General features: G+C 44.2%; 1 pseudogene; it reads left to right on the forward strand.

Moving 5' to 3' along the window:
- The first annotated feature begins 418 nt into the window (after nucleotides 1–418).
- LOC145002846 (putative carboxylesterase 11) lies at nucleotides 419–11,805 on the forward strand (annotated as a pseudogene).
- Nucleotides 11,806–12,016: the final 211 nt, after the last annotated feature.

Consider the following 12,016-nt stretch of genomic DNA (forward strand, 5'->3'; position numbering starts at 1 on the left):
AGTTTTTAATTCTAATAATACATTTAATATTCCAGTAATTTACAATTAATAATATATATTATTGGTAATTTGGTTTGTGAGCAAATCAAAACATCATTTTTTTTCTTCAAAAACTTAAAATATAACGTTTGAAACACAAGGTGGTTTTTAATTCTAATAATAAATTTAACATTTTAGTAATTTGCAATTAATAATATATATTATTGGTAATTTGGTTTGTGAGCAAATAAAAACATCAATTTTTTTTTTCGAAAACCTAAAATAAACCGTTTATGACCCATAATTATATGCACGGTCAAAACGATATAAACCCTTGTTATCTTTAAATTCTGATTCCGTCGCTGACAACTTCAATTTTTATCAGGTTCTTTTCTGTTTTTCTATTTCACACATAATTTCAATAATTCAAAACAAAAGAATGGATCTTTTTGATCTGTTCCATCCGTTCAATGATGATAGCGATGACGACGATATCTTTGTGACTATGATGTACCGATATTTTATGGGCGTGCTACTACAAACAGATCCAGCTCCATTATTCACACAATGATATCTTTGTAATTTTTTTTAAATGTTATGTTTAATTCAACATTTATTAAAATTTTATTTTTAGTTTTTTAAATGTTATAAATATTATGACATAAATAAAAAAAAGAAATTGGAAAATAGAAATTTGAAAAATAAGAAATAAGAAATGTTATAACATATTATTTGGTGTTGTCGATTTCTACAAACTTATAATAACATGTTGCTTACACTAAACATAAAGTATTCTCCACAAGCAACATACAAAAAATATAATTAATAATTTTGATTTTGATTTACAAGCTTAAAACATCAATTACGAATCATGTCCGAGATTTCATCAAGAATTTAATATTATTTAATTACATATCAGAAAAAGTTTAGTAAACCAAAAACACTTAATGTATGTTAATCAAATATTACTACAAACCAAACCAAATAAACCGAACCTTATTCGGTTATGTTTTCGTTAATATTTATAAGTCAAAAAAACTATTAAACTTGAAAAAATCGATACAAATTAAATCAACCGCATAATGCACTATCCTTCCATTAGTATATGCTATCAATTTTTAAAATCTTAGCTACAATTAACTTTTTTCTTTTTCATAATTTGACACGGAAGTTGTATTTCTCATTCTTTGCACTAAACTTTGTTTCCCTTTCATATTTTCACAGCAAACCGCCATATTCTGTTCTCATCCGCTTTCATTGCCACTTGGTGCCCTCCTTCTCCAATACTATTTCTTTCGTTTTTCTTTATTTCCTCTTTCTTTTTTCTGTACTCTTCCCTGCTCTTCTCGTGCGTTCTTATTCTTCCTCCTAAAAGGAACGAAAAAAGGGGAGGTCGGGCGCAGATGCACCACCAGAGAAGCCAGTGTTATAGCCGGAGGGTACCGGAAAAAAAGAGTACGATAAACCATTTTTCCTATTTTTGATTCCCCGGTTCCGATTGACATCTCTAGCCCTTTGGATCTTTCTCCCTGATTCAGTACTTTCCAAATCCAGAGGGTTAAATGAAGGTGATGGGGTTTACAGTGGCTACTATCCAACTCTAGGCGATAATTTACGTCAAATTGCGGGTGGTTGTGCAGGTTCACGTAGGTGGATTTGTGACCGGAAGCAGTGTTTCGTTGGTGAATGATCTGTTTTGTAGGAGGATCGCCAAGGCATGTGATGTGATTGTGGTAGCAGTAGGGTATAGGCTTGCACCAAAGATTAAGTATTTTGTCGTGTTTGAGGATGGCGTTGAGGCGTTGAGTTGGTTAGCTAAACAGGCGACTATGGTCGAGTGTAGGATCTCATGTCACGTTAACCTCAGGAGGAGACATATTTTTGATGATTTTGGTTCATTCATGATCGAGCCTTGGATTGTTTGTAGTGCCCCAATTCCAGGTATGAATTTAAATAAAGAATAATTGGCCTTATGTCCTACTCGGCGAGTTGGTTGCCCTACTCGTCAAGTAACATCGGGAATAGAACGCGTGTTTAGTGACCTACTCGGCGAGTCCACTAAGGGACTCGGCGAGTAGGATCTGGTAGATGAAACCCTAAATTCTGGGGGTTTTACACCCTATTTAAAGGATCATCGGCCTCCACCAGCCTCCCCTTACTGCTTCTTGTCCCTCTCAAACCCTAAATCGTGTGTGTGTTCTTTGGTGTGTTCAAGCTTGGAGGAGTAACCTTGGAGAAGGAAACACTTGAGGTAGCAAGGAAAAGCAAGGCCAGGAATGCGTGGGAAGCTAAGGGATTTCCTCAATCATCACTCTCTGGCAGGTATTAGGCTGTTCCTTAAGCTCATTTTCTCTTTTTAACCTCTCTTGGATGGGTGTTATGAAGGGCTCTCCTTGTTTAAGATAAGATATGAAGTTGTAACTTCAGATCTGGACTTCCCATGACCTCTAGATTCATAAAGTTCCCATCTTGTTCAAGGATGAGACTCTCCTAAGGTGGAAAACTCCATTAAGAGCTTAGGTTGATCATTTAGGGCCTTTAGAGCCTTGCATGTGCGTAAAGTTTGCAACTTTACGTGATAAACATGCCTTAGGAGTTTGGATCTGTAATCTGGGACCTTGCCATGGCTTAAAAAGCATCTGCATGGATTAAGAACTGCAAGGACTCGGCGAGTTGAATGAGAAACTCAGCAAGTTGGATGAACAACTCGGTAAGTTCGTTGAAGATCTCCTTGAACTCGGCGAGTTGTTAGAAGACTCAGTGAGTTAGCTAGGGTTTCTTCCAAATCTTGGCCACGTATGAACTCAACGAGTTAAAAAGGGAACCTCGACGAGCCAATCAAGGATTTCACGACTTCTCGAATTCAGGAAGAACTCGGTGACCTGCACTCGGCGAGTCTAGTCAACATAGACTGTTGACTCTAACTGTGGACTTTGACTTGGACCAAGGGCTGACTAGTTAAATTATGTTGGTTTCTAGTAATTGGGAGATTTATGAAAAAGGTTGTGTGGTACATATAGGTGGTGGAGTTCGTGTAGGACCCGGGAATTAAGCTTTCTTATTTCCGACGACAGTTGCAAGGTGAGTTATCCTCACTATACTAACGGGTCTAAGGCACCAAGGCTGGCCCATTAGATATGATATCCTAGTAGTTGTATTATGTTGAGTCTGAGTTAGTCATGCATGCTAGTTGAAACGCTAGAGGGTAGGCCCGTGGGACTACCTGTGATACTGATCGATTGCCTGTATGTGCATTATTTGGTACATGTTGATCTGTTATGTGGGATGGGTTGAGGTTGTACTGCTCCGTGCGGTTGCCAACAAACCCTAGAGTATTCCAGATATTAGTTGAGGGCCAGGTAGGCATTCCAGACTCATACTGAGGAATTGGGAGCATTCCAGATACGAGATGAGGGCCCGGTAGGCATTCCAAACTCGTACAGAGGGCTCGGTGGCAATCCAGATGTGAGTTGAGGGCCCGGTAGGCATTCCAGACTCACACTGTGGCCCCAGGGGTATTCCAGTCTTTTAAGCTGTGGACCCGTTATGTGCTGTTCTCCTCAGTTTGTTATGATATGTTATGGTGTGACATGGTTATGTGGACTGTATGTGTATTGGTATTTTGGAGGTAACTCACTAAGCTCGCGGGCTGACAATTTCAGTTTATTGTTTCAAGTACATCAGGGGATCGCGACAAGGCGAAGGCATGATTGTACAACTCCTCCTATTATGTTATGTTTCTGGGAAAACTCTGATATAAATGTATTTTGAAAACAAAGTTGTAATGTTTTAATGAATTCGACATGTTTTGAAAGTTTAAATTTTGCTTGAATTTTTGGATGTTACAAGTTGGTATCAGAGCCTTGGTTTGAGTGAATTGGAGGAACACTCGTGTGACTCCAGTCTCAAATCAAGGAAAGGATTTTCAAAATAAATAAAGGAGGATGTAGGGCGTACGATCGGCTGGAGCCAGTAAGTAGACCCCAAAATACCATACAAGTTAATTGATTATATGATATGACAGAACAACATGTTAGTGCTAGGCTAGGGATCCTCAGGAATTGCATGATAGAATTGTCTGAATACATGATGCCTGCTAGCCTAGGGTTTTCCTTATGTGAGATTGACATCAATACTATAGTTGTCTAATGTATGCATCACAGTTGTACATAATTAAGATCTTATAGCCTGAGAATGTTTGATTTGGCCTTATGTTCTGTTCTTGTTTGACTGGGAGCTTGGGGTAGGATTGGATATTCGAAAGTCTATAGGGTCCAGCGTTATGTATGGCTAGCATACATTAGTGCTGCATGGTTGGTGAAAGTTTCATGGATAGGAGGGATTGAGTGAGACCGGGAGGTCAGTTATGAGATATTTAGCGTTCCTGTAAGAGTGAGGATTGAGCGCTCACCATGTTGTGCATATTGTTAGGGTGTTCTGGGGATACTTGGGACGAATATGGGTAGGTGTGGAAGGTAGGAGGGGCCCAAGCAGAACCTATACATGTGTCAAGTAAGTCGCAATCCCTAGGGTTAGTAGGGAGTTGGCTCCCAAAGATTTATATGAATGATCTGATATCTTGTGATATGTTTTAGAATGGTGATGACGAGGCGTTTCGTGGTTGGATCCGTTTCGGGATCAGGATCAGGGGATGGAGGCTAGGAGGGGCCGACAGCATCTGAGCCAATGGTGCAGATGGATACAGAGGAGTTGGATGCAAGGATTCGAGAAATCCTGCATGATGAGGTTGATGCTGCATTCCGGGCTCAGTTACCGAAGATGTTCAGATCAATCAAGACCACCATGGTAGAGTATTTTGATGAGCGATATGCAGCCCTTGCAGAGACAGCTGCCACAGCAGCTGCATCAGCTGTATCAGCGATGGGAGGAGGAGTTGGTAGAGGTTTTCAGTACAGGGACTTCGATAACACGAAGCCCCCTACTTTTGATGGGACGCAGGATCCCATCAAGGCTATGAGGTGGATTTCAGATGTGGAGGGGTGTTTCTTCACCTACTCGTGTCCTGCTGACCAGAAGGTCAGGAGTGCTCTGAACCTGCTTATGTCTGGGCCCAAGGACTGGTGGAAACTTGCGACTGAGTCATACTCTGATGATCAGAGAGTTGTTGTTACTTGGGAGCAGTTCATGGATATGTTTCGTGCCTGTTACATTCCACGGTTGAGCGGGAGCGATTTTCATAGGAGTTTTTGAGTTTGAGACAGGATGGGGAGTCGGTGACGAAGATCACCCAGAATTTCACTGAGAGGGCGATGTTTTTCCTGGAGTTTGCTTCAGAGCAGGCTCAGATGACCCGTTATCTTAGCATGCTCAAGATGGATATCCGTCAGTTTGTGTCTACCCAGCGATGTGATACTCTTCTAGAGTTGCAGGAGGCCGCCAGACGGCGTGAGTTGGTGATTGAGTAGTAGTTGAGATAACAGTGGCAGGCCCCGACACATTCTTAGCCGGTGCCGGAGTGGTCTAAGACCGTTGATATTAGGACTGGTGGTCAGCAGAGCCGCACATGTGGGGAAGTGTGGCAAGGGTCATTCTGGTGTGTGTCGAGCTGGTAGTGGATGCCACAAGTGTGGCAAGGAGGGGAATTACGCGAAGGACTGTCGCCAGGCCGCTCCAGTTCAAAGTATGAGGTTATGTTACCATTGTGATCAGGTTAGCCATTTGAAGGCCAACTGCCCGTTACTCGCCGCCAAGCCGGTGCAGGCTCCAGCGCCGACTACCTTGAGGATCACTGATGGGAGACCAGTCAAGGCAGAGCCTCCAAAGGCTTAGGGTCGTGCCTTCCAGCTTACAGCGGAGGAGGCCAGAGCAGCACCAGATGTGGTTGCTAGTATGTTTCTATCCTTAGCTCATTTTTCTATATCTGTTGCATTCTTATCTGTTGCACCTATGGTTAGGTACGTTTTTAGTGAACTCCTTGCCTGCTTTGGTCTTATTTGACTCGTGGGCGAGTCAGACCTTCATATCTCAGACATTTAGTAGGGGGTTCAGTGCGCCAGTGGGCGAGTTAGAGTGTCTGTTGCGAGTGTCTATCGCCAATGAACACGGGGTTTCTGCTTCTTCAATTTATCAAGGGTGTAACTTGGATATTTTCGAGGTGTCATTTCAGATAGATTTGATTCCGATTCCCATGGGGGAGGTATGCGTAATTGTAGGAATGGATTGGCTCAGTCGATTCGGTGCCATGATCAACTGTGAGGGGCAACGTGTAGTAGTTCGAACCCCAAGTAGGGGAGAACTGATTGTATATGGCGAGGGCACCATAGTGGGATCAGGGTTTTGTTCAGCTGCCAGGGCACGACAGTACATTCAACACGGGTGTACAGATTATCTAGCATATGTGATAGATACGCGAGCCACTGACCAAATTTCGGTTTCCGACGTACCGGTGGTCAGGGAGTTCGCAGACGTATTCCCAGAGGAGTTACCAGGGATACCTTCGGAAAGGCAGGTTGAGTTCAGGATCGACCTGGTGCCAGGTGCAGCCTCTATTGCTAAGGTGTCCTACCGATTGGCACCGCCAAAGATGCAGGAGCTGTCATCGCAGCTGCAGGAACTGTTGGGCAAGCAGTTCATTCGACCTAGCAGTTCTCCATGGGGATGGTTCGCACCGGAAGAAGGATGGTTCGCACCGGATGTGTATCGATTACCGGGAGTTGAACAAGTTGACGGTGAAGAACCGTTACCCACTCTCGAGGATAGACGATCTCTTCGACCAGTTACAGGGTGCACCTTGGTTTTCCAAGATTGACTTGAGGTCTAGGTATCATCAGGTCAGGGTCAGAGAGGAGGACGTGGAGAAGACCACGTTTTGAACTCGTTATGGACATTACGAGTTCGTGGTGATGCTGTTTGGGCTCACCAACGTGCCAACGGTATTCATGGAGCTGATGAATTGGGTCTGTAGATTGGTGCTTCATCGCTCGGTTATAGTGTTTATAGATGATATCTTGGTGTATTCCAAGACCCGAGACCTGCATCAGGAACATCTGTGAGAGCTATTGGGAGTTCTGAGACGGGAACGGCTGTACACCAAGTTCTCGAAGTGTGAGTTTTGGTTACGGGAGGTCCAGTTCCCGGGACATCTCGTTAACCAGGAGGGGATTTTGGTCGATCCGGCCAATATCGAGACGGTTATGCAGTGGGAGGTTCCGAAATCTCCCTCGGACATTAGGAGCTTTCTGGGATTGGCAGGGTACTACCGAAGGTTCATACGTGACTTCTCCAAGATCACAGTGCAAATCACTCGTCTGACAAGGAAGGGAGTGGATTTTCGATGGGGTCCCGAGCATCAGAGGGCGTTTGAGACCCTCTGTCAGCAATTGTGCGAGGCTCCAGTATTGACACTCCCGGAGGGAGTCGAGGATTTTGTGGTGTTCTGTGATGTATCCATCACAGGTTTAGGGGCGGTCCTCATGCAGAGAGGACGAGTGATAGCCTACCCATCGCGGCAGATGAAGCCGCATGAGACGAGATACCCTACGCATTACTTGGAACTCGGGGCGGTGGTGTTTGCCCTTAAGATATGGAGACACTACCTCTATGGTGTCCATTATACCATTTACACGGATCACAAGAGCTTAAGACATATCATGGATCAGCCGAACCTGAACATGAGGCAGCGTAGGTGGTTATACGTAGTCAAGGACTATGATTGCGAGATCCTATACCATCCCGGTAAAGCGAATGTAGTGGCGGACGCTTTGAGCCGCAAGTCAGCAGGGTCTTCCACCCCAGCAGTATGTATGAGGATAGCAGTGGATTCTCCGCTGGTGGGTTTGATCAGAGATGCCCAGGTTGAGGGCATCCGCCCGGAAAATTGGAAGCTGGAGAGGATCAAAGGCGAGAACTGCCAGTTTGTGCAGGATAGTCGGGGACTATTAAGCTGATGCTGTCGGGTTTGGGTCCCGATGACGGGTGGGGTGAGCAGACGGTTATGGAGGAGGCTCATAAGTCTCATTTCTTTATTCACCCGGGGGCCACCAAGATGTATCAAGGTTTGAGGTTGAGCTATTGGTGGCCGTGCATGAAGCGGGAAATAGATTGGTACGTTGAGAGGTGCTTGACCTGTAGGATGGTCAAGGCCGAGCATCAGATGCAGCATGGAAAGCTACAACCCCTAGAGATTCCCATGTGGAAGTGGGAACAGATCACGATGGATTTTATTACCAAATTTCCGAAGACGGCAAAGGGGTTTGATGCTATATGGGTCATCGTGGATCGATTAACCAAGAGCGCCCATTTCTTGGCTATACGAGAGGGCTCATCGGCCGAATTATACGTTCGGGAGATCATGTCTTGCCATGGGGTTCCTGTCTCCATTGTCTCTGATCGGGATGTCAAGTTTACCTCCCGCTTCTAGCAAAAGATTCACGAGGAGCTGGGCACGCGGTTGCACTTCAGCACTGCATTCCACCTGCAGACCGACGGCCAGAGCGAGCGGACTATTCAGACCCTCGAGGACATGTTGAGGGCATGTGCCATTGATTTCGGTGGGAGCTGGGACTCTCACCTACCACTTGCGGAGTTCGCCTACAACAACAACCATCATTCTAGCCTTGGCTCCCCGCCATTCGAGCTGTTGTACGGGCGGAGATGTTGCACCCCGGTCTGTTGGGGCGAAGTTGGACACAGGGTGATGGGTAGTACGGAGGTAGTCTTGTAGACTATCGAAAAGATCCAACAAGTTAGACAGCGCTTGCAGACCGCTCATAGTCGACAGAAGAGTTATGTCGACAAACGCCGATCCTAGTTGGAATTTCAGGTGGGGGACATGGTACTCCTGAAGGTCTCACCCTGGAAGGGCGTGATCCGCTTCAAGAAGAGGGGAAAATTGGGTCCCCGATATATCGGGCCATTCAAGATCATTGCCAGGGTTGGCAAGGTGGCTTACGGGCTAGAGCTGCCGGAGGAGCTTAGTCGGATACACAACACTTTCCACGTTTCGCAGCTGCGAAATTGCATCATGGATCAGGAGGCGATGGTGCTGTTGGATGATATTCAGGTCGATGAGCGCCTGAATTATGTGGAGAGGCCCATGGCCGTACTGGAGAGAAAGGTAAAAATACTAAGGAAAAAGGAAATACCTTTGGTGAAGGTACAATGGGAGCATCGGAAGGGGTCCGAATGGACACGGGAGATAGAGGCAGAAATGCGGGAGCATTATCCGGGACTATTCACCGCATCAGACTTCGAGGACGAAGTCTAGTTCAAGTGGGGGAGAACTGTAGCGACCCGATTCTAGGTATGAATTTAAATAAAGAATAATTGGCCTTATGTCCTACTCAGCGAGTTGGTTGCCCTACTCGTCGAGTAGCAGCGAGAATAGAACACGTGTTTAGTGACCTACTCGGTGAGTCCACTAAGGGAGTCGGCGAGTAGGAGCTGGCAGATGAAACCCTAAATTCTGGGGGTTTTACACCCTATTTAAAGGATCATTGGCCTCCACGGGCCTCCCCTTACTGATTCTTGTCCCTCTCAAACCCTAAATCGTGTGTGTGTGTTCTTTGGTGTGTTAAAGCTTGGAGGAGTAACCTTGGAGAAGGAAACACTTGAGGTAGCAAGGAAAAGCAAGGCCAGGAACTCGTGGGAAGCTAAGGGATTTCCTCAGTCATCACTCTCTGGAAGGTATTAGGCTGTTCCTTAAGCTCATTTTCTCTTTTGAACCTCTCTTGGATGGGTGTTATGAAGGGCTCTCCATGTTTAAGCTAAGATCTGAAGTTGTAACTTCAGATCTGGACTTCCCTTGACCTCTAGATTCATAAAGTTCCCAGCTTGTTCAAGGATGAGACTCTCCCAAGGTGTAAAACTCCATTAAGAGATTAGGTTGATCATTTAGGGCCTTTAGAGCCTTGTATGTGCGTAAAGTTTGCAACTTTACGTGATAAACATGCCTTACAAACTTGGATCTGTAATTTGGGACCTTGCCATGGCTTAAAAAGCATCCGCATGGATTAAGAACTGCAAGGACTCAGCGAGTTGAATGAGAAACTCGGCGAGTCCGTTGAAGATGGCCATGAACTCAGCAAGTTGGATGAACAACTCGGCGAGTTCGTTGAAGATTGCCTTGAACTCCGCGAGTTGTTAGAAGACTCGGTGAGTTAGTTAGGGTTTCTTCCAAATCTTGGCCACGTATGAACTCGACGAGTTAAAAAGGGAACCTCGACGAGCCAATCAAGGATTTCACGACTTCTCGAATTCAGGAAGAACTCGGTAAGTCGGTGACCTGCACTCGGCAAGTCAAGTTAACATAGACTGTTGACTCTAACTATGGACTTTGACTTGGACCAAGGGTTGACTAGTTAAATTATGTTGGTTTCTGGTAATTGGGAGATTTATGAAAAAGGTTGTGTGGTACATATAGGTGGTGGAGTTCGTGTTGGACCCGGGAGTTGAGCTTTCTTATTTCCAACGACAGTTGCGAGGTGAATTATACTCACTATACTAAGGGTCTAAGGCACCATGGCTGGCCCATTGGATATGATATACTAGTAGTTATATTATGTTGAGTCTGAGTTAGTCATGCATGCTAGTTGAAACGCTAGAGGGTAGGCCTGTGGGACTACCTGTGATACTGATTGATTGCCTGTATGTGCATTATCTGTTACATGTTGATTTGTTATGTGGGATGGGTTGAGGTTGTACTGCTCCGTGCGGCAGCCAACAAACCCTAGAATATTCCAGATATGAGCTGAGGGCCAGGTAGGCATTCTAGACTCATACTGAGGACTTGGGAGCATTCCAGATACGAGATGAGGGCCCGGTAGGCATTCTAGACCCATACTGAGGGCTCGGTCGCAATCCATAAGTGAGTTGAGGGCCCGGTAGGCATTCCAGACTCACATTGTTGGCCCAGGGGTATTCCAGTCTTTTAAGCTGTGGACCCGTTATGTGCTGTTCTCCTCAGTTTGTTATGATATGTTATGGTGTGACATGGTTATGTGGACTGTATGTGTATCGGTATTTTGGAGGTAACTCACTAAGCTCGCGGGCTGACAATTTCAGTTTATTGTTTCAGGTACATCAGGGGATCGCGACAAGGCGAAGGCATAATTGTACAACTCCTCTTATTATGTTATGTTTCTGGGAAAACTCTGATATAAATGTATTTTGAAAACAAAGTTGTAATGTTTTGATGAATTCGACATGTTTTGAAAGTTTAAATTTGGCTTGAATTTTTGGGTGTTACATTGTTGCTCATGCCAATCTTTCCAGGTAACAAATCTTCAAGAATTGAAGTCCTCAATTATCTCTTAGAATCTATTTCGATTTGGGCACAATCCTAACTATTCCATGGTTAAATACACTTATTACAATCTGTTAACTTGTATACCTCTCCACACGAATCTATTTATCACATAGATTCTCAATGAATGGCAAAAACAAAGTATTAACTTCTTCTTGGTTTTATTAGCATTAACAAGTGTGTCCTCCTAGGTGTAAGCTCTAGTTCGAACATCACAAATTATGTCATACAAAAGGCAATAGAAGCTAGGAACCTATTAGACCCTGTAAGAGTGGTGGCACAAGTTCTTATGTACCCTTTTGTAATCGGAAACAATCCAAAAAAAATCCAAAATCAAGCAGGCCAACTATTACCTCTATGACAGATCCATGGACATGTTAGCTTGAAAGATTTTCTTACCTGATGATCAATTCAATCTTGACCATACAGTTGCCAACCCTCTGATAACAACTAAAAGAATACCATTACAACATATGCCTCCTACACTCACAGTAGTAGTTGAACATGATTGGATGCGTGATCGTGTCATTGCAGGTGAAGTGAAATTGATGGCATTCAAATAGAACAGGTTTCCAATTACACATGAAATTTAATTATACCCTATCCAATTGATATCGAGTTTTGAAATTGAATTTCACCATGCATCCCAGCTGCTTGACGAAATGCTTAAACCAGGGTGGCCCTTAGTATATTTTTTTCGTTCTTACTACATGTAATGAAAAAAAAATTATTTATGAGGGTATTCTACTCTTTTAAACGTGGATTGAAATTAAA

The sequence above is a fragment of the Lactuca saligna genome, chromosome 6, assembly GCF_052625555.1.
Source record: "Lactuca saligna cultivar CGN05327 chromosome 6, ASM5262555v1, whole genome shotgun sequence".
NCBI lineage: Eukaryota > Viridiplantae > Streptophyta > Magnoliopsida > Asterales > Asteraceae > Lactuca > Lactuca saligna.